We start from the raw sequence: 23,015 nt of genomic DNA on the forward strand, positions 1-23,015 counted from the left end.
GAGTACCTCTGGCATACATTGGTAGTGCTAGGGACTGTGATGCCGGGCCAAGGCGTTGCCGGTCAGGATCCTGGAGGTGTCAGGAGGAAGGCAGCTTGATTAAGCAGGCACTTTGTACTGTCAGTCATTTGCAGGGGTTGTTTCCAGGCGCAGATGGAGCTAGGTGCTCCGTCCCCATTAGTCATCTGGGCTCTCTCTTCTATGCTTTCTTTCTCAATGGCTTCAGCTGTGCTGGCTTCAGTTCCTTACAATTCTCTTTCTGGTGGCAGTCCACAGACCCATGCTTACCTCTCAGCACTCTGGGAACCAAGTAGAAAAAAACTGCCATTTTTTTCAAGCATTCTCAGGAATTGCAGTGGTACGTGAATCCCAGAGCCAGTCAGAGTAACCAGTGAGATATGTGCCCATCTGACCTGCTCGCCATGTGTGCTGGAGACAGCACATGGATCCTTCTGGCCAACGGACTGAAAGCAAAGTAAACTGGTTTCCTAAAGGAAATTGGTAGGTTGTGGTTTAAAATGGCAAGCATACTCTCGCTAGTTCAATAACAATGTCCATAAGTCAGGAGGCTAAGCCTGTGTATGGTGCATGTGGTATCTAATTTTAATGTTCACAAAGAATGTTAAGGACACTATCAGTGTTGTTTCTACTTGACTCAAGCTCCGGAAACTCGTCTGAGTCATTGCATTAGTTTCTCTCCTCATGGCTGTGACAGAGTACCTGAAAGAAGCAGCTAAGGAAGGAGGGTGTGGCTCACAGAGTGAGGGGGACAGGTGCATGTTGGGAAAGCCATGGTGGGCAACTGGTCTGGAAGCAGAGGCAGATGAATGCTGGAGCTCAGCTGGCTTTTTTCCTTCTGCTTCTGTCAGGGACTCCAGCCTAGGGAATGGTGCCACCCACAAGTAGGGTAGATCTTCCTGTGTAAACTAGCCTAACCTAGAAACCCTAGACAAATGTGCCCAGAGCCCTGTTTCCATGATCATTCTAAATCTCATCAAGCGGACAGTCCAGGTTACCAGTCAGAGTCCTGGCAGTCTTCTGTGGCTTGTGAAGGATAGAGTGGGATATTGGACGAGGACCAAGTGCATTGTGGGAACCGGAGAATCGGAGAGAGGTTTCAGGGAGGGGCCCAGGCACAGTCATATGGAGGCAGATAAGAGATGTGGAGGCCAACATCTGGGCAGGACCACAGCATCTGGATAAAGGGGAAATTACCATGCAGCAGTGGAGGGTGCAGCCAGTGTCAGAGGACAGAGCAGGAGCAGGCGTTCTCACAAGAGCAAGCAAAGACCATGTGATCTCAGACTCGGAAAACTTTGAATACAGGATTCAGTGAGGTTTGCTGAGTTGGATACAGCTGTCACCGTTGCTTGTCACCCCCTCCCCCTCAAGTCAGAGCTGAGGATGTACGAATGTTGCTGAGAATTTAGGTCACATGTCTCCTTGTTGCCTCACTGACAAGTCTGTGGAAGCAAACAAACATTTCCCATCTGCTTTTCGGATTCATTCTGTGGATCAGGATTACCGTTTCCAGACCCCCTCCCTTCCCTGGCTCGGGCAGAGCTGTGTGTAATTAGGTTCTACTTGAGTAGCAAACAGTCAAAATTCCAGCTTCAGCCTTCAGAGCACCCAGTCTGCCGTCTCCCGTACACTTTTGAGCAAAGCTGGTGTGTTGGTTACTTGTTAAGTTGGTGCAACCAAATGCCTAACAAAAGCAGCATCAGGCAGGGAAGGCCTGTTAGGGCTCAGGGTCAAGGGTACAGTCTATCCCGGCGGTGGAGGCGCGGCTGCAGGAACAGCAGGTGGAGGCGTAGCTGCAGGAACATGAGGTGGAGGCGTGGCTGCAGGAACAGGAGGTGGAGGCGTGGCTGCAGGAACATGAGGTAGAGGCGTAGCTGCAGGAACGTGAGGCAGCTGTCACATTCCATCCACGGGCAAGACACACAAAGAAGGCTGGTACTCAGCTGGCCTTCTTGTTTCAGTGTAGTCTAAGCCCAGAGCCCATGGAGTAGTGCCACTCATGTTTTGGATGGGTCTTCCCACCTGAATTAACCTATATAGACATTCTCTCACAAATATATCCAGACCTTTGTTTCCATACTGATTGTAAATCCAACCAAGTTAGTAGTCAAGGTAAGCCAGCAGGGCCGTGGAATGAGAAAGTTACAGGAAACTGTCTGTCCTTGTAGTCCTTGGGCTGGCAGGAACAGGGAGCCTTTGCTCCTATGGAGATAGAAACCCTTTGAAGCGAAAGTCCTCAGAGCTCTGGGTGTTGGGTACTGCTAGGCTGATCAACTTTTAGCTACACAGCCTGGAGGCAGGCCCCTCCCCCGGAGACAGGCCCCTCCCCCGGAGACAGACTCCTCCCCTGGAGACAGGCCCCTCCCTTGGAGACAGGCTCCTCCCCTGGAGACAGCCCCCCCCCCCTTGGAGACAAGAACTTCAAGTCTGTGTAGGTTTTCCTCTCCTTATTTGCCCTCAATTGATCATAACAGCAGCAATCAAATCCACTTCACCTTAATAAAAATGAACCGGGGAGACTCATTCTGTATATCCCAACAGCACTTTGTCCAAGTGCTGATTATTGATCTGAAAACAGCCGGTGCTTCAGCCTGGTAATGTTAGCTCATTTCCCCCACTTCAGGCTTCAGTCACAGCCGTGTTGCCTACTCTGGAATTGCCTTAGCAGAACGAGATGATAGTGGACAGGCCAGAAAATCTCTCCTGGGTCAACAATTCATCATGATGGAAATTGCAGAGGCTCAAGTACGTTCTGTGAGCAGTTAACAACCCAGGCGATTCTCTCCAGTCTGTCACATGCTGTAGGCTCACAGACTCTCATGGTTAAATTCAATTTCTTCAGTATGCCTGGTAATTATGGTATTGAGCAGTTGATTTTGCATAACCACATGACCTAGGCTGATGTCATTACTGTGAAAGGGGCATGGCTGTGGTTGCAGCTGATGGGCACAGACCCTTAAAGAACTGCCAAGAGAGAGGAGGCTAAAGTTCTCATTCTTTCCAGGGAAGCCATTTTGTAGCTCCTTATGAGCACTATAGGCATTCATAAGGAAGTACAAGGGCCATGGCTACTTTCACTGTTGCTCAGTTTCCATACTCCCCGAATAATGACATTTATTGTCAGGCAAGGTCACTGTGCAGAAGGCATAGACCTCAAAGCCTGTTTAAGGTATATTTCAAGCTGTGTGTTATTTTATTTTGCCATGGACAATAAATCCCGCCATATTCTGTTCTGTTCTGTTCTGTTGTTCTGTTCTGTTCTGTTGTTCTGTTCTGTTCTGTTGTTCTGTTCTGTTCTGTTCTGTTGTTCTGTTCTGTTCTGTTCTGTTCTGTTCTGTTCTGTTGTTCTGTTCTGTTCTGTTCTGTTGTTCTGTTCTGTTCTGTTCTGTTGTTCTGTTCCGTTCCGTTCCCTTCCATTCCGTTCCGTTCCCTTCTATTCGTGTTTTCTTGAATGCCTGAGCATTTGGAGCTCTCTGTTAATGGATGCATGTTCTTGTGGCTTGTTTTTACCTTGTCCCTGTTCGTGTTTGAAAGTGCCACAAGTGTGTTTCCTGGGGCAGGGATTTCATTGTTAGCAAGAGTTCTGCTCAGAGCCATGCATGGTGTCATGGTGTGTTACTGCGTCGTCCCCGAGACCAGCCCCCAGTGCTCGTACCCTTCAGGTAGTACCCTGAAGGCAGATGGTATGTGCTCTTCTGACTGGACTCAATAGACTATGCCATGGGTGAGAGAAGAGAAGAGCACGCACGCATACACACACACACACACACACACACACACACAACTGTGGAATCAGATCTGGACTTATCTTGCAATGCCTATTGATTGAGTTGAATTTCAAAAGGCATTATAAAAGGGCTTACAGCTATCCAGAAAGGGTCACTAGCAAAGTAAAATCTACTTTAGTATTTCTGTCCATGCACATTTACTGTGTACAACCATTTAGGAATTAGTTAAATTTATAAAGTAGAGATATCCTACTTTGTGCCCGACACATTTCTAATTAAAAGATATCGGGGCTGTGTACTCTTCATATACTTACTTGTTAGGAACCTCAACTTTGCCAGGCACTGCAAGTTGTAAATAAGCAAGACAGATTTTAAGATTCCACTTATCCTGGTGGAAGTGTGAGGAGACTAGAAAATAAAGAGGCCTGGCTCAGTGGTACAGGTGTAATCCCAGGACTTGGAAGTCTGGCTCAGTAGTACAGTTGTAATCCGAGGACTTGGAAGGCTGAGTCTGGAACAGAAAGAGTTCCAGGCCAATCTTTGCTACACAATGAGACAATGTCTCAAAAAACAATCAAGCGAGGAAGAAAAAAATTAAAAGAAAGAGAGGTGGCATACACAATGAAAACACAGTAGTTTGGGGTGGTAGTCATGCTTTTGATTGGATGAGCAGACAGGTCTCCTTCATTAAGGAGTGGCTAGAAGGGCAAAGGATGCCAGGCCAGGGAAGAGCAGTACAGAGCAGAGTGGCTTCTAATGTGAAAGACAGTCCAAGGAGAACCAGAGCCAGAGCCTCAGCAATGGAGTGTGGTACCGCAAGCCTGTACTCCCAGCCTGTAAGCAAGAGGACCAGAAGTTCAAGGTCATCTTTGAAGGAATTTGAGTGCAGCCTGGACTACATGACACCCACCTTAAATAAGTAAAACAAATGAATTGAAACACAAAGAGGGAACCAGATGAGCAGGTTGGGAGAGCAAGAAGGTGTCAGCTACAGGGGATAGGGAAGGGAAGGGAGGTGAGAGAGGAGAAAGCAAAGGGACCAGACGAAGCAGCCATTTTCTACAAAGTCTTTAATATGTATGGACAAAGCCATTACAAAGTTTTAAGCAGGAGGAATAACAGGAATGGAATTGTACTTTGAAACCCAAAACTCACACCTTTAATTCCAGCATTTTGGAGGCAGAGGCAGGCAGATCTCTGAGTTCAAGACTAGTCTAGTCTTCAAAGTGAATTCCATAGCTGTGGTCACACAGAGAAACCCTGTGGTACAAGCAATGTAAACTTATCCCTGACAAGCACACAAATAAGTGACGCTCAGACTATGGTTACTGTACTTGGCTTTGACAGTTACTGGAGGTCACCCCTAATCTACTCTTCTAACTGCTGGCCTGGCTGCCTCCCCAGCAGTGTACCCCACATACTTGCTGTTTCTCCTGGCCGTGTGCTCATGATTCCTCTCCCCTCATGGCAGCTTCCTCCTCCTCCTCCTCACTCTCACCTCCCATTCTCTCCTCCTCCAAACAAGTCACTCCTAACCCACCTACGGCTAATCCCTCCAGTAATTGGCTGTAGTTGAAAGACCCCCGGAACTGGGGAGATCCTTACTCAAGTCTCGGGATGATGCGACCACCCAATGACTCACGATAGACCGAACTTGCTGCAATCACACGAGGAAGTTTTATTACAAGCAAGACGGGACAAGAGCTCAGGCCAGCATGCTGGGGTCTAGACTCATACACCGCGCAGGGAATAGAGGAGTCCGACCCCGGCCTGGGATTTTACAAGGCTTATAAAGGTATAAACCACAAACCGGGGGGAGAGAAAAAGAGGAAACGGGGCAAATTCCAAACCATAGATTCATCACCTAGCAAAGAGTCATGTATAGGTTTTTCCGGGCAACCTCCTAAGCCATTGTCACACTCCAGCCAGGGCGTTGTGACATTCCACAGAGGGCGTTAGAGCACCCTGTGGTCATTCCAGGAAAGGCATTTTGTGGTTATCCCAGGACAGGAAAGGTGTTTTTTCAAGTTCCTGGAACAGTCACTCAGCCTAAGGGCGTGAAGTTCATGTCAGTCAAAGATTTCTCTGCTCTATAGGAGCATGCTTGACTCCATTTTGGGACTTAGTTAAGAATTTTTATTCTACATAGTCAATTTTATTTAACCAATAGTTTCAAATCAAGAGACAAGGTTATTGCTATGGAAGAAATACTGAATTCAGAGAGAGAGAGAGAGAAGGAGAGATGGAAGGAAGGCAAAAGGAGACAGAGAAAGAAAAAACAGAGAGACAGACAGACAGACAGACAGACAGACAGACAGACTCAGTTTGAATTCTAGATCTGAGACTACGGCCCTGCCATCTTGTCAATGAGCACAGCCACAGTTACATCATCCAAACATGTGAGGCGAGGTCACCCCTGCAGAGCGGTTGTGGGCAATAGACATGACCTCTGTAAACAGTGCTATCCATGAAAGCACATGTATATGTGCAAGACATAAGCAAGGAAGCAAGAGTAACTCATCAACAAAAGGGCCTAACCATGACTGAAGCGAGAAAGGGGATGGGAGGGGATATGGGAAACGCATGCTCAATGTACAGTCTGTACTTAAATAATAGAGTGCCTTGGGCCCAGCAAACACTCATTCTCTTCTCTCTGCTGCTCTTTGTGGTTAGTCTGCACGATCAGCCCAACATTCTTTCACTGAAGCCTGTTTCTTTATGGATAGGTCTTTATGTGCGAGACTCAAATGCTCTATGGCTTTTCTAGTTCTGTCACCTGCCCTGGTGTCCACAAAACCCGATGGACATCCTTCAATGGCATCGGCAGTTCAAGACCACTGCTTAGTCTACGGACTGAATCTGTCAGGCTGGTTAAGGGTGGTGTAATATGTAAATCATCATACTTCTTAGAATGCTTCTGTTTTACATTTGTCCTTTGAGGACAGAATAGATAAAGGATAGCTTCTCCAGGTGACAGAATCAGCAGCTCTGCTGTGACATCTTGCTCCCCTCCCTGGCAGTGCAAAGGGAGAGAGGTATGCTCCAGTCACAGGCTAAAATGTAGATCACCCAAGAAGTACAGAGCTGTTGCTGACTCCTATAGTCAAAAGAGAACGTGTAGGTGCAGAGACAGAGATCTTAACCCCCGTGGTGGTTTGAAGGAGCTTCGATGGCTGTTTGAACACTTGGTCTCAAGCTGCTGGCTATATTTTGGAAGGTTGCAGAACCATTCAGAAACTTGCTGATGTGTTCCACTGTGGGTGGTCTTTGAGGTTTTATGTTCCTATTCCTGCTTCTGTTCTGCTGAGATAGGCTGACTCCATGACAGGCTTTAAACTGGCAGTTCAGGAGACTTGGCCTAAACTTCTGGGCAAGACCAGGCAAGTCCAGGCAAGTCCAGGCAAGTCCAGGCAAGTCCAGGCAAGTCCAGGCAAGTACAGGCCTCAGAAGCTGTCCCACCACCTGGCCTGAGGCAAGGACAATGGATCAACAGCAGTTTCCAGACTTCCTCAGCAACAGTTTCCAGCCCCCCAGACCCCAGCATTGGTTCTGGAATATCTAGCCAATGATAGAGGTTACTACCCCTCCCTGGAATTCCCCTTAATGTGCTTTAAATCCAGCCTTCGAGCTCACTTGGGGGTTTCCATCTTGGAATGGGAGACCCCAGCATGCTGGACTTCTGCAGAATAAAACACTCTTTGCTTTTACATCCTATTTGAGTCTGGGGTGTCATTCCTAGGCGAATCATGGCCCCTTATACTGCTGTGCTTACACATGGCCAATGCACTGTGGCAGGTGGGTCTCATGCTCTTGACCTGTGTCTTCCCTGCCAGGGTGAACTCTACCCTCTCTGGAACTATAAGCCCCTCCACCCCCACCCCCCCAAGAGAGTTTTCTCCCTTAAGTAGCTTTGTCTGAGTACTGGATCACAGTAGGCACTAGTGATTCTAAGATGCTCAACACATTGCTACAGGCCTTTGCTTGATTTCCAGACATGGAGAAATGCTCTGAAAGAGTTGACTGTGAGATTGTCCAGGTCTTTTGTTTTTCTTTCTATCTGATTATTGCTTTTATGATGGAGTGGACTTGAGATCCTTTATCTGGTCACGTTCCCTGTTATCAACACCTGTCAGTTTTTAGTCACTCTAATCTCAGAGTGACCGGAACAGAATGCTTCATGGCACCTCACTCACAGATGCACCCCTCTCATTTAACCCTTTCTCATCATCTCACCTTGCATTTTAAAATTATTTTTAAAAAATAATTTTTTCCTATAAAATCAGACATAAACATTCTAGATTCTTAAAATCAACTCTCTCTCACACACACACACACATACACACATATACATACACACATATACACACACACATATACACACATACACACACATACATACACACACATATACTCACACACACATACACATACATACTACATGCACATATACTCACACACACATACACATACATACACACACATACACACACATACACACACACATACGCACACACATACGCACACACATACACACACACATACACACACACATACGCACACACATACACACACATACACACACATACTACACACACATATACTCACACACACATACACATACATACTACATGCACATATACTCACACACACACATACACATACATACACACACATACACACACACATACGCACACACATACGCACACACATACGCACACACATACACACACATACACACACATACTACACACACATATACTCACACACACATACATACATACACACACACATACACACACATACACACATACTACACACACACACATATTCACATACACACACATACACACACACACACACACACACACACCCCTTCTCTCTATTTTAGAACTATACTCTTTGGGTTTATAGTCAGGTGCTGAATTTTGCTGTATTCCTTCAAGTATTATTGGGCTTTACTCTTAGATATAGTAAAATAACTTGGATTAAGCTTTTTTAAAGCTTAATTTTTATATTTTAGGAACACAGAGAACTGCCTTAGATTGAGGTGACCATGATACAGAGATGCCACTCCTGTGGATGCCAACCCATGCCCCATGCCATGTTCTCTCTTGGCTTTCTCTCCTTTGGGTTTTCTACTAGGCACCCTGGGAGTACTGAGATATCTTCTGCCTTCCTCTCCCCAGGGGCTGCAGTGAGGAATGTGTCCTCTCCTGCAGGTGTGCTCCCTGTCCTGCAGGTGTGCTCCCTCTCCTGCAGGTGTGCTCCCTGTCCTGCAGGTGTGCTCCCTCTCCTGCAGGTGTGCTCCCTCTCCTGCAGGTGTGCTCCCTCTCCTGCAGGTGTGCTCCCTCTCCTGCAGGTGTGCTCCCTCTCCTGCAGGTGTGCTCGCTCTGCAGTCCAGGTCTGGGGACCCTCTTCAGACCTTGTGAAATGGAATGTTTGTGCTGTTGTCTCATCTTTGTTGCTCAGGTGAACACATCCTTGCTATTTGGAATCTCTGAGCTACAAAATATCTCTTCTCCTCCTAGCAAACCTGAGGACGGAGTTTGCTTCTCTGTGTCTGGACAGAGGCCTGAAAATTCACCCTGAAAGATGGGAGAAATTCTCTCTCAGGCGCGCCTTTTTCATCTGCTTTGTGTGTTTGTGGTTTTAGTTTTCAGCAGCACTAACTTAAGCTGTCCGTTGTCTGATGGCAGGGGAACCAGTATTCACCTGCTCCATCTGGCTTTCTAGATCTCTCCTGGCCAGAAGCAGAACCCTCCATGGAACCTCATTAGCATAGGTGTGACCCCTCTGGCCTTTTTGGTCCTTTGGTCAGCCCTTTCTCATGCTTGGATACATTTTAACTTCTCTCTCATGCTTGGATACATTTTAACTTCTCTCTCATGCTTGGATACATTTTAACTTCTCTCTCATGCTTGGATACATTTTAACTTCTCTCAAGTGTTTCCTGATAGATGTGGTCCTGAAGAGGTTCTTTTAAAATCTCTGCATGTCTAAACTTATCCCATGTTCCTTTCATTTTTGGCTTAGATGGATAGATGGATAGATAGATAGGTAGATAGATAGATAGATAGATAGATAGATAGACAGATTGATAGATAGAAGTAGATAATCTATGTTTATCATTCTAATTTTTCCCTGAACCTTGTATTTCATGTAATATTTTTAATGGCCACATGCTGACAGCCTGCTTTACATCCTTAAAGCATTTAGAGTTTTCATGTATCTCAAAACTCAGGAACACATCTATTTCACAAACCAAATCCAATTGTTTTAATGAGAGGGGAATGGAGACATGCATTTACAATCGAGTACTAAAGAAAGCCCATGAAAAACAGCCCGGGGCTTGCCTTCATCCCTCTGCAGATTTGTGTCCTCTGTATATTTTGAACTTCCTCATACAGCTTTTGTCTACCGTTGTGAGACATGAAGCCCTGGGGTGCAAGCCTGGGTTACTTGTTAGCAATCATTTCTGTTCTCCACAGACACTGGTTCAAAGTTTTATTTTCCTCATAAATAACTCTGGTTGTTAGACAGTCATAGATGTTCATAATTCAGTATACAAATGTTCTAAAATTGGATAACAACTTATAGTTAGGTCACAAAGTTCCAAAGTCAGGATGCCATAGACGCCCTGGAAAATGCCATGTCTGTACGAATTCATTCAGGGTTTCAGTGACACCGTGAGGGAAGTTGTCGCTGATGATGGGTCAAAGGGAGCACTTGATGGTCATTTCCATTGCATAAATTGTTTCCAAATTATATAATGTCATGCAAACTGCAGACATCTTCTGGAAGGCCAGTTGATTACAACCAGTCAAAGGAGTATTACGATCTCTCTCTCCCTCTTTCCCCTTAGCTCCTTCTCCATCTCCCTTCCCCTCTCCCTCTCCATCTCACTTCCCCTCTCCATCTCCATCTCGCTTCCCCTCTCCCTCTCCATGTCTTTCCACTTTGGTGTGTGTGTGTGTGTGTGTGTGTGTGGGTATGTATGTGTGTGGGTGTATGTGGTTATGTATGTGAATATATATGTGTGTGTATGTGAATGCATGTGTGTATATGTGGGTGTATATGTAAATATGTATTTGTATGTGAATGTGTTTATGTGGATGTGTATGTGAGTGTATATGTAAATGTATGTGTGTATATGTATGTGTATGTGTGTGAATATGTGTGTGTGTGTATGTGTGTGTATGCGAGTGTGTGTGTATGTGTGTGTATTTGTGTGTGTATATATGTGTGTGTGTGTTATGTGACATTGTTTCTAGGGAACAGTGAACAGATGTCTGCTCATTCTAGTTATGGAAATGATGAAAACCCAAAGTATAGACACCATCAAAGTCTGAGTTGGTGAGCCAGTGATTTCCACTGGAGTTACTTATAGGAATGTGAGTTAGAGGTGACCTACAGGAATAGAAATGACTCTAATACAACTCCCTCACCAAAGGTCACCCCAGCACAGGAGATCTGGTTTTTTTCAAAGCTATCTGTGTTTCTTCCAGAAAGCTCAGCTTGTCTGAGAGTGCCTCTCAGGAGTCCTCACTGGTTATATCCAGTTGAGGAGGGGAGCTGTTTGCAGGGACTTCTGCAGCCTCTGAGTTGCTGATTTTCTGAGCTCAGTGAGCTTCCCCACAGAACGGGTTGTCTCACCACGTCCAACATTTCCTTTTCCTCAGAGCACTTCACCTCCCCTTTAACATCCTGCGTCTTAAAGAGCTTCCTTCCAAACTGGAAAGTTTAGTTTTAGAGGAGATTTCTATACAACAGTGGTTTATGCTACCATGACTGCTGTCGTATAGCACAGAGAATGACCGTATCTTTTTTAAACACTCAGAAGAAAATGGGAAAGAAGATAGGTTTCATCTGGAGAGATACTTTTGTCAGAGTATGAGTTTCTGGAGTTTGAGTTTCTATATCCTTCTCCTCTGGTCTGCATCATGCATGTCAGACTTGACACATGGACCATAATCCTCCTTGGAATTTTAACATTTGTGTAATGAGTCATTCATGACACATCTTGATCGGTGTGACTTATTGGTGTCTCCTCTGTGGCTGCACTGTAATCCACTTCCAGTTTTGAAAGTCTTTATTAGGGATGCTGCATTGCCATGGTTCTAAAGGCTCTACAGGGGTCATCTAGGACAGAGGAGAGAACGTGAAAGGAGGTTGGGAGAGTAGAATAGAGCACTGAGAGGATGCATGGTTAGGGATTAGTATCGGAAAGAGGCCTGCAGGCCTGTGGTGTGTCCACGCTGCTTCAGCAAGCATCCACAGCCCATTCTGTCTGGGCTCCACTGAAAGAGTTTGCTTCAGTTACTTTGGGTAGAAAGAGCTAGTCAGTGCTCAGAGAACACTGGTGGGTGGGACTCAATAGAGTCCAGGGCCCCAGGATTGTTCTAAACTCAAATATTCCTAACATCTGACACATCAAAGTAAGGATGCCAGAAAGCCAGAGTGGTGGAGCTGTTAGACTCTGCAGCCCCTGCCCTCACAGAAAAGGGGGAGGGGGAGCTATGGGGACATAATGAAGGTTTCATGAAGAGAAAGCGAATAACTGATATAATAGAGACACATGCCTGAACCCAGTGATGGAGTCTAATAAGGGGGAAGATCTTAACATCTAAGAACACACTGAGATGTGCTTGGAAAAGGAGTCCGTGAATCCTGCATCCCTCATTACAAACACCTCTTTACAGCCATAATGCCATCCTCTTGCAGAAAAGCAGTGCCTAGTGGTGAAACATCAGAAGCCGTGTCCTCTGTCAAGCTGAGCAGGTTCAGGGACAGTTCAGTTGGATGAAAGAAAGACTAAGGAAGGGCCACGAATTGCTGTCTTAGATCAGAGATGATTAGTACTCACAAAGGCCACCTGGCTGTATCTATTTATAGGTATTTATTTATGTGGATGTTTTCCTGTGGAATCAGATGCACATGCATGTGCAGGTATGTGTGTGTGTGTGTGTGTGTGTGTGTGTGTGTGTGTACAATAGCATCAGCTGTTAGTGCTCAGATGCTGCCCTTGTTTAATTTGTTGATTGGCTGATAGATTAATCAGTTAAGACAAGGTCTCTTGAAAGTTTTGTGGGTAGGTTGGTGTCCTTATCCCTCTTTTAGGGGTCCTGCCTGGCTATAGGAGGAGGCCTCTACAGGATCCATATCCCCCACAGCTATGAGTCTCAGCTAATGTCATTCCCCTAGATACCCTGGAGCCTCCTCCATCCCAGGTCTCTGGCATGTCCCAGAGATGTCAGCTCCCACCTATCACCAATTTCTGTTCACACTCCAGGCTCTATTTCCTGGCTCTCCCTACACCTGATCCCCCATTTCCCTCCCCATCCCCTCTTTCATCCAGTTCCCTGCTTCCACTCTCCTCCAATGCCTATTTTATTTCCCCTTTGAGTGAGAGTCACACATCCTCACTTGGGCTTTCCTTGTAATTTAGCTTCCTTGGGTCTGTAGATTGTAGTATGGGTATCTTGTACTTTATGGCTAATATCCACTTATACATTCCAACCCACTCACAACACCTTCAACCCAAAATTTGTCCCACTTACATGAAATACAGGGCCAAAGATGGAGCAGAGATTGAAGGAATGGCCAACCAATGACTGGCCCAACTTGAAACCCATACCATGGGCAAGAATCACTTCCTAATACTAATAATGATACTCTATTATGCTTTCAGACAGGAACCTAGCATAACTGTCCTCTGAGAGGCTCCACCCAACAGCTAGCTGAAACAGATGCAGAAGCCTACAGTCAAAGAGTGGATGGAGCTCGAGAAGTCTTGTGGGTTTTAGGGGAAGGGTTGAGGGACTTGCATTAGATAGGGCCCAATAGAGTCTACTCTGTTGAGCTCATGAGCTCAGGTAGTCTTGTGTAAGAGTGGAGAATAGAATTGAGTGAGCTGGAGGGGTCAAGGACACCACTAGAAGATGTATAGAATCAACTAACATGGGCCCATGAGAGCTCACAAAGGCTGGGCCACCAACCAGGGAGTATGCATGGCTTGGACCTAGGACATTTGTAGCAGATATGAAACATGGTCTTCATGCCAGTCCCCCAATAACTGGCATGGGGCTTACCCTGGCTCTGTTGCCACAGTTAGGGGATCCTGTTCCCCTAAATGGGCTGCCTTGTCTGGCCTTAGTGGGAGAGGATGTGCCTAGTCCTGAAATGACTTGATGTGCCAGGATGGAGTGATACCCAGGGGAACCTCTCCCTTCTCAGAGGAGGGGAAGGGGGATGTGGTATGGTAGGACATCTTTTAGGTATATGCCCAGGAGTGATATAGCTGGATCCCGGAGTAGAACTATTCCCAATTTTCTGAGAACCAAACCAATTTCCAAAGTGGTTGTACAAGTTTTCAATCCCACCAGCAATGGAGGAGTGTTCCACTTATTCACCTGTACAATGAATGAATAGATAGATAATAGATAGATAGATAGATAGAGAGAGAGAGAGAGAGAGAGAGATAGATAGATAGATAGATAGATAGATAGATAGATAGATAGGTAGATTAGAAAAAAAGGAAAAAAATTTTTTTCTTTAAAGTACAAGGTCTCTTTCTGACTTGAGACCCCCGCAGGAGTCTCGAATAGCTGCCCAGCAAGCCCCAGGGATCTGTCTGTCTCTACCTCCCCAGGACTGGAACACTGGAAGCTCAGCACCTTTCCTGGCTTATTTCACATGGTTTGAAGATCAGACTCAGCCCCTAACGTCACCACATAAGCCATCTCCCTGGATATGCTGCAGTGGCTCCTTTTGTACATTGTTCTAACAGCTGTAAACATCTATAGCCCTCCTGAAAGCAGCATGGGAACTCAAGGCAATGGCGAAGGCAATGGCGATGGCCATAGAGTTTCAGTCAGGAATGTCACCCTGAGGAATGCATCCAAAGACAGTCGTTTCAGAAAAGCAGGAAATCTGTATGCAGGGAAGTGTTCATTAGAGCAGCCTTATAATATCAACAACAAAAGTCACAGAGAAACAATATATGGATAACAGTTGGGAAACTGTTTAGTAAATTACAGAACATTTAGTCTATGGAATATTATTCAGCCATTAAAATTATAATTACGAAAATCACAAAAGATAAAGAAAAATGTTTATGCTATGATGTTAAAAGCAAACAGTGGAATTCAAATATTATGTGCATTATGATTGCATCTGTTAAAAATGTGCTCGTGAGTGGAAAGAAAATGTGCAAAACTTGATATGGCTGTGTTGGCTTGGGCGGCTCTTGGTAAGTTTCTCCTTTATCAGATTGTGCTTAGTCACTGATAGCCATATTCTTACAAAGTACACTGGAAGCAGAACTGGCCATGGGAGGTAAAAACATTGACCAATGGGGCATGAGGCCGTAGAAGGAATGCCCTCTGTCTTATTTAGTTGTCTAATGACATAATGAACTCATATCTATTGTCTGCTGTGGCACAAAGACCACTGTTGACCTGAAACTATTTGTGTTTTTAATTATCCCCCTTTAGGTCTTCCTTAACGGAGGCCTTCTGAAATATGGAGCATTTAGGACCTGGGTTGTGTAGTGTTCTCTATTTCTCCTTTTAAAAATAGCTTAAGAAAATCGTGTGTGTGTGTGTGTGTGTGTGTGTGTGTGTGTGTGTGGTGTGTGTGTGTGTGTGTGTGTGTGTGTGTGTATGTGGTGTATGTGTATATGTGGTGTGTGGGTGTGTGTATGTGTATTTGGTGTGTGTGTGTATGTGTGTGTGTGTGTATTTGGTGTGTGTGTGTATGTGTATGTGTGTGTGTGTGGTGTGTGTGTATATGTGTGTGTGTGTGTATTTGGTGTATGTGTGTATGTGGTGTGTGTGTGTGTGTGTGTTTGTGGTGTGTGTGTGTGTGTGGTGTGTGTGTGTATGTGTGTGTGTATGTGTGTGTGTATGTGGTGTATGTGTGTATGTGGTGTGTGGGTGTGTGTATGTGTGTGGTGTACTCTTTATTTATGTGGATGGAATTACATCCAGATACTGGCTAGTAACTTGGTTTTCAATAAGAGTGTGTTCTTAAGCCTTATTCCCCCTGATGTGTGTATCTGTAGCTTGTTTATTTTTACCTCTAAGTAGTATGTGAAAGCAATATTTGATTGTATGAATACACGACAACATATTCATTCACTTGCATGCTGATTGGCATTTGTGTTTCTAGCTTTAAAATTCTGAGCAGTTCCACTCGGGGCAAATCTGAACACATCTCAGTGTATGCACAGAGGAAGTTCTCTAGGTTGTATTCTGTAGACACATCAAATATGCATTCTAGCAGGATAATGTTGAATTCATTATGCAGCAAGAGTTGAAACCCTCACACAAATGGCATTAGAAAACAATCAATACTGTCCTGTACTAATAAAATCTGGAATTTTCTATTAAGATGTAATGTAATGGCCACAACTGAACTATTAAAATTTAAGTGACCACATTCCAAGCAAATAAAATGACAGCCATTTGCAGAGCCGTTGGCTATTGTCAGTCATTTGGTGGTACTGTGGCTGCCATGGTGCATGTTTGCCGGGTGCTTTGCGTGCCACCCAGGAGAGAAGCCAGGCATCATCCCTCCCCTGCTGCAGGGAGGCCACTGTGCTCTGCAAGAGGAATGTTGTCACTCTGCCCTTTCTCCTAGTGGCCTGGGCTTTGGAATGCCCATGACACCTCAGTGACAGGTGTGTCAATGGTCACTTTCAGCACTGATTAGCAGTCATGTAAAGGACACTGACTTTCTGGGCCACTGTGTTTAGCTAAGTTGCTCTCCCTCAGAGCCTGCAGAGCTCACTGCAGAGGCGCATGTGAAGACTGACCTGAGGCCGTTCCTCCAGAACTCACAAACTATGTAAGGGACCAAAAGAGAGATGGATGCTCTCAGACTTCCTAATCCTCACACTAAGGATGCCAAAGGACAAGGACAAGGAAGGAAATTCTTATACACAGGCAGCAGAGAACCACAGAATAGAGCAGAATATAAGGATAATTCCCTCATAGTGAGGTAGGCTTTGACCCGAGAACTCAGAGTTGGTTTGATGTTAGAAAAATTAGCTGGGAAAAATTTCACATGATTATCTCTACAAGTGCATAAAAATTTAACTTTTATTCTTTATGTCAATGCTCAGCCTTAAAGAATTCATGTTATTTATAGGAACATGAAATGGAGTTCACTGTGTTAAATGAAATAAGCCAGTCTCGAAGAAGCAGAAGTTTTGTCCTTTTTTCCCTCACAGTGTGATATTTGGGAGAAAGACAAAAATAAATGCATAAACAAACAAACAAACAAACAGGTTATTAGGGATGTGTGAGGGAGAGTGGAAGCCAAGGAAGGCTGAGGGAGGAGGCCGGGGTTGAGAGCAGATGGTTAAATGCATCTACTGAAACATCATGATAAAATATCTTAATTCCTATAATTAAAAATTGTTTAAACATTCAAGCAACTAGTGACATCTCTAAATTTATAGTTTTAAGTATTTAAGTAAAAACATACTGGGTGGCTCCTCCTCTACAATTCTAGTGCTTGGCGACACTGACATAGCTGCCTTGGCTATGGAGTGGGAACCAACCTTTCTAAAAACTACAATAAGTAAATACTTCTCACCAAATGCTATGTTTAAAGTGGTATACTGTATACTTTGGAGCTGGCAATATGGAACGGGCTCCCATTTTTCCATCTCTCAGCGCTTGTTGGAGACCTCAGCTTCCCCACCAGGAATGTAAAGGACATGAGACCTCCAGGCCTCTGCAGTGGGGCTGAGCATTCTCAGAATTCAAGGTTCCTTGATTCTACAATTTCTTATCAGCTGCTAAAATGCGTGTCACTGTCAGCTGATTTCTGAAGCTGCTAACAGTCACACCTGCACTGTTCACCTGCACTGAGGGAGGCCCCAGTGTCTCGGGCATTGTAGGTTCTGAGACATCCTCTCTCTCTATTACTAGACTGTGGCAGATAACAAATGCGTTATAGGAGTAACACACTACAGTGTTCATCTACTTGCTCATAATCTTTTTCTAAATCACTTGGTTGATATTTTGCAAATAAACACACTTTGATTTTCTTCCCATAATGGATAATAATACTTAATTGATATTCAGTTCTGTTTCTGCATCCTTATATGCTCACTGACTTTACCTCAAAACCTTATAATAGTGAAATTGTGATACAAGACTTTTTGTCATTACGTTTTAATGATTCTTTGTGAGTTTCACACCACACACCCCAGTCCTGCTCATCTCCCCATCCAATATATCTGTCTCCACCCTTGGAACCTCCCCTCCAAATAAAAAAACATATAAACAACAATAATAACAACAACTAAACACAGAAAACATCTTATTGTGGAAGCTGCAGTGTGCCCCAGTGTGCTACAGTATAACCCTCTGTCCACACATCTTCATGTGCAAATGTTTATTGCAATGGTCTGGCTTGAGCTCTCTGGCTTCTGTGACATCATCAACATTGGATCCTCACAGGGACTCCTCCTAGTTATCCTGCTGTTGCCCTGTGCTATGGACATCCTGCAGCTTCGGAACAGTAGGACTGGCCCTTATACACATTTCAACTATTCTCAAATGATACAGATTTGGGGGTGGGGCAATTCAGAGCCCTGGATCTGGGACTGGGTGTTGGCTAAACTACTCAGCTCTCTGTTATCCCACCACCAGACTCTAGTGCTGCTCTGGCTAGGCCACCCAATGCTGCCATCAGCAGGAAGCAGGCAGCTCTCCTGCTGTCATGCTTTGGGACCAGCTTACCCACACCCATACCTCCAGAGGCAACTCCACTGTGCTGCCTCCTCAAGGAGTAGGCCCATTCTCCCAAGTGCTAATGCAACCTGTGAGGGGCTGGGGCAGCTCTCCTGTTCTTAAATGCTCAGAGCTGGCTGACCCCAAGCTCTCCAACTCTTATGCCCTCAGGGGCCAGCTCACGCATACCCACTCCACCAGGACCAGCTCTCCCAACTGCTGAAGGTGGTGAAGAAGGTAGGGGAGGGCATTACCTCCACACCCACACTTCCCTAAGACAGATAAGTGGCAGAGCCAGCTCTCCCTCACTCTTGGCTCACCTACACTCTATCAACCAGGGCCAGAATTACTGTGCTGAGCAGACAAGGTTCAGGGCCCACTCTTCTGAGTGCTGTAGCTGGTGAGAATCAGGGCTAGCGCTCCTGAGTTTATGACCCCGTGTCTTGTCATTACAGTAAATTCATATAGTCTGTGACTCTAGGGAGCCCTGAGTAATACACTGTGTATCTTTCTCTACTGCTGGAGGTGGTTAGGAGTGGAGAGGGGAAAGGAGCATCGCCTTTGCACACCTGCCACCCATGGTGGATGAGGGGCAGGGCCAGCTCTCCCACACGCATGCCCTCAGGACATCTCATCACACCACTGCCATCAGTGCCAGCTCCACTTTGCTGCCTGGGTGAGGCTCAGGAGGCAGCTGCTCCAACCAGGGACATCCCCATGTTCTCTAATATGAGCCACAGATATCCCACTCCTACCATTGCAGAGTCAATAGCTGTACTCCGCATAGATAGCTTGGGTCAAATGATGGCTGTCAATCTAGAAACTGATAATTATGAACTAGGTTTTAGGATTTGTTCCAATGTCGAATATGCTACAATGTCAAAAATGTAAAAATATTCATCGTAGAACATCTTAAAGCAAGTTTTGGGGTACAAGATTAATATAGAAAATAGGTCTCAAAGCTGGGAAGTAGTTCCCTTGGCAAAATGTTTGTGGTATGAACATAAGGCCCTGGATTCGATCCCTGAACCTACAAAAAAAAAATCCTATGTGGTGGCACACACCTGTGACCTCACTAGGGGGTGTGCAGCTAGATCCTTGAGCTCGCTGGCCAGCCAGCCCGCCCTATCACTGAATGCCAGACAAGTGAGAGACTTTGTCCCAACCACAAGGTAGACGGTTCTTGAGGAATGACAGGCAGGGTCATCTTCCGGCCTTCACATGCACGTGTGTTCACAATAAGACACTCACTGTCTACCTCTGCACAAATGTGACCACACAAGAAGGAAAGAGATTGTATTTCACTGGGGTGCGGCCTCTGCTCTTCTGCCCTATTTAGTACAATATAATGTGGGTAACAAGGTTTTTCCTGTTTCCCTTCTACTCCAGGCCCTGTGCCACTATCTTCCACTACCACATGGTGAAAGGTATTGGCACACACTCACACTCACACACACACACACTCACATACTCACACACACATTCATAAACACATACACATACTCACACACATACACACATACTCCCACATACACACACTCAAATAGTCACACACATACACACACTCACACATACTCACACATACATGTTCACACATACACACACTCTCACATACACACAAACTCACATATACATACACACATATACATAGCCACATATACACACTCATACACATACATACACACATACATGCATGCACACACATACACAAACACACACACTGGACATCAAACACATTGTGTCCCTCCAGGCATTTCTCACTTTGCTTTTGCAACATCTAAAGAGTGTAATTCCTTCTGTGGCTTCCTGTTCCTCTCCAAGATCAACTAGGCTGAATGGACCACATCTGGGCAAAGCGTTTCTTCTAACAAAAACAAATTCATTTAGAACTGTCTAAGTCTCCAAATCTCTCATTTTTACAAATGTGCATTTTTTTTCTTTTAATAAACAAGGATGTGAGAATCACTGAAGTCATTTGGTATCTCTATTTTGTATAACGCAGGGACTATTGGTCAGTTTCATATCTTGTGCTCCACAGAGGTCCAGATCTAAAACAAGAGGTTATAGCAAGTTCTGTCACTCAGTGGGGCTTGCTCAATAAACACCTGTGGTTGGAGTTCTCTCAAAGACCCAAGGAAGCTTTGCACTTGAGAGTGACGAGTCTGATGCATGTTGTCTTTGGTCTTGTCAGCCCTCCCTGACATCCCAGGCCTAAGGTGAAGGCGAGCAGGAAGCTTATCCTCATCTATGACTACTTCATGCCAAATCCGATCTAGAAACATGTGAGGATTTATTAGCTCATCTTAGTTGCTGAATGAAGTCTAATGACAGCCGCTCTCTGATCCACAAATCTTTTTGCTGCTGCTTTTTTGGTAGCAGCCCATTTTCTGAACTATGTTGCCATCAAAAGATCAGCTGCTTAATGAGACAGGTAGGAAGCCTGTTTCCAGAGAGGCGGGTTCTTATCTCTTCACCATTTGCCAATGATTTCCCAGCCATGCAGTCACTTTCTCCCTAGGTGGCTCCTTTGACTTCATCAGGAAATGCAGCTTTCTTTGTTAATAGCACAATATGGCTTTCTTATCGACCCTTCTTACCCTGTGCTTTCTCTTTTCCCAGACTTGTCTATTGTGTTCTGGGGAGATGAGCAAAATAAGATGTATTTATTGTATTGCCTTGAAAGAGAATGGTTGTCAAAATAACACCATTCCTGTGTCCCTCTCTGAAGCGTGTCACTGACGCAGCAAATGTTTGTTCTTGCTAAGGCTGCAAAGCTGGTTCAGGAGAGGCATACAAGAAACATTACTAAGCTCTCATTATTAGCCACCAAATTATATCTAAAGTCTTGTTATCAAATTCCTGTTATCAAAATGTAAAAGAAATACCCAGACACTTTCATGGGCTCTTTGATATTGTAGAGATTTGGGAATAGGACATTTTGATACTTAGGGTATGGCACATACCCTGAGCTTGTCATATTTTTTTCTTTATAGGAAAGTTATTAGTTCCAATAAAGTGCACGTCGAGGTCAGGTCACTTTTGCAATGGTTTCCGGGTGTTCTGTGGACAGCTCACTGGGAAGGAAGTTTGACGGTGAAAGAACCATTTCCTAGGCCATAGTTTCTCCTTGTGGCAAATGGTTTTCTCTACCTGTCTGCTCATGGAAGCATCTAGATTTTCAAGATTTATCTATCATTTGCTGTTTTATGAATATGGCTAACTCCTCTCACTGTTTATAGCAATGTTCCCATTATAGAAATGCTGAGGAGACGCTGGGAGCCAACTCTGGACTCGGTTCTGGTCAGCTATGACTCTGCATCAGTCATTTATCTCCTGTGGCTTCAGATGCCCTTGTCTGTAGAGAGAGACTACTGGGTGCTCACAGGGGGCTAATGGAGACGAGTATGTCTAATCACATAGTCCAAAGCAGGATGAATAGAGAGATAGATGTGTATACAAAACTTACTATATAGGAAAGGAGATGGTGGTGATGATGGTGGTGGTGGTGGTAGTGGTGATGGTGGTGATCGTGGTGGTGGTGATGGTAGTGATGGTGGTATATTTGAGACCATAAACCTTGGAAGGGAAAGGCTTCTATTGTACTTACCAAAGAAGAAAGAGGGGGCATCTGCTTTAAAATAGAGGAGATTTCCCAAAGAACACAGAGGTAAAATGAGTTGGACAAAATTATGCTGCTAATCCACTGACTGTAAAAGTTATTTTCATCTTCAGAGGGAAATAAAAGCTAATGCAATAAATGGTGGGGAAATAAAATAACCTTGAAAGTCCCTATTAACTGACAAGTGCGTGATTAGAAAAGTCTTTAAAAATGACTTGGGAGCTAGATTGAAGCTTTTGGATAATGCTTGAGCTCTGAAGGGCACTAGAGGTTTTCTTAGGTCGGAGCAACGGGGCACTAGCAGAACTTTGACCTGGCATGCCCATGCCCTGGCGCTGGGGTAAAAAAGGAAAGAAACATGTCTGGAGGCATTTTGGTTTGTAAAGTTCTCACCTTGCAATCACAAAGACATGGGTTTGACATCTAGTACCTGGATAAAGCAAATAAACAAACCTAGACATAGTGACACGTACTTGTAATTCCAGTGCCAGAGAACCAGAGACAGGCATGTCCCTGTGGCTTCCTGGACAACCAACTTAGCCTACTCGACAAGTTAGAGGATGTCCCAAAAAATGTGGATGGCGAGGACATCCAAACTGGTCTTCTAGGTTCAACCATAAATGTACAAGATGAGCACACGTGTACAAGTGCAATCCCCCTGCCCTGTACATGCAAGTCAATGGGAGAAGGGAGGAAAGAGGGAGAGACAAGGGGGAGAGAAAGTGGGAGAAGAGGAAAGAAGTGGGAAGAGGGACAGAGGAGGCAAAAGGAGAAGAGAGCACTTGGCAGGCACAGGTGTCTGCAGCCAAGCCTGAGAACCTACCCTCAATCCTTGAACTCAACATGCAATATAGAGAGAACACTTGTAGAAGGTTTCCGTTTGGCCTCCATGCACACACATGC

Source organism: Mastomys coucha, unplaced genomic scaffold (genome assembly GCF_008632895.1).
Source record: "Mastomys coucha isolate ucsf_1 unplaced genomic scaffold, UCSF_Mcou_1 pScaffold16, whole genome shotgun sequence".
In the NCBI taxonomy this organism is placed as follows: domain Eukaryota; kingdom Metazoa; phylum Chordata; class Mammalia; order Rodentia; family Muridae; genus Mastomys; species Mastomys coucha.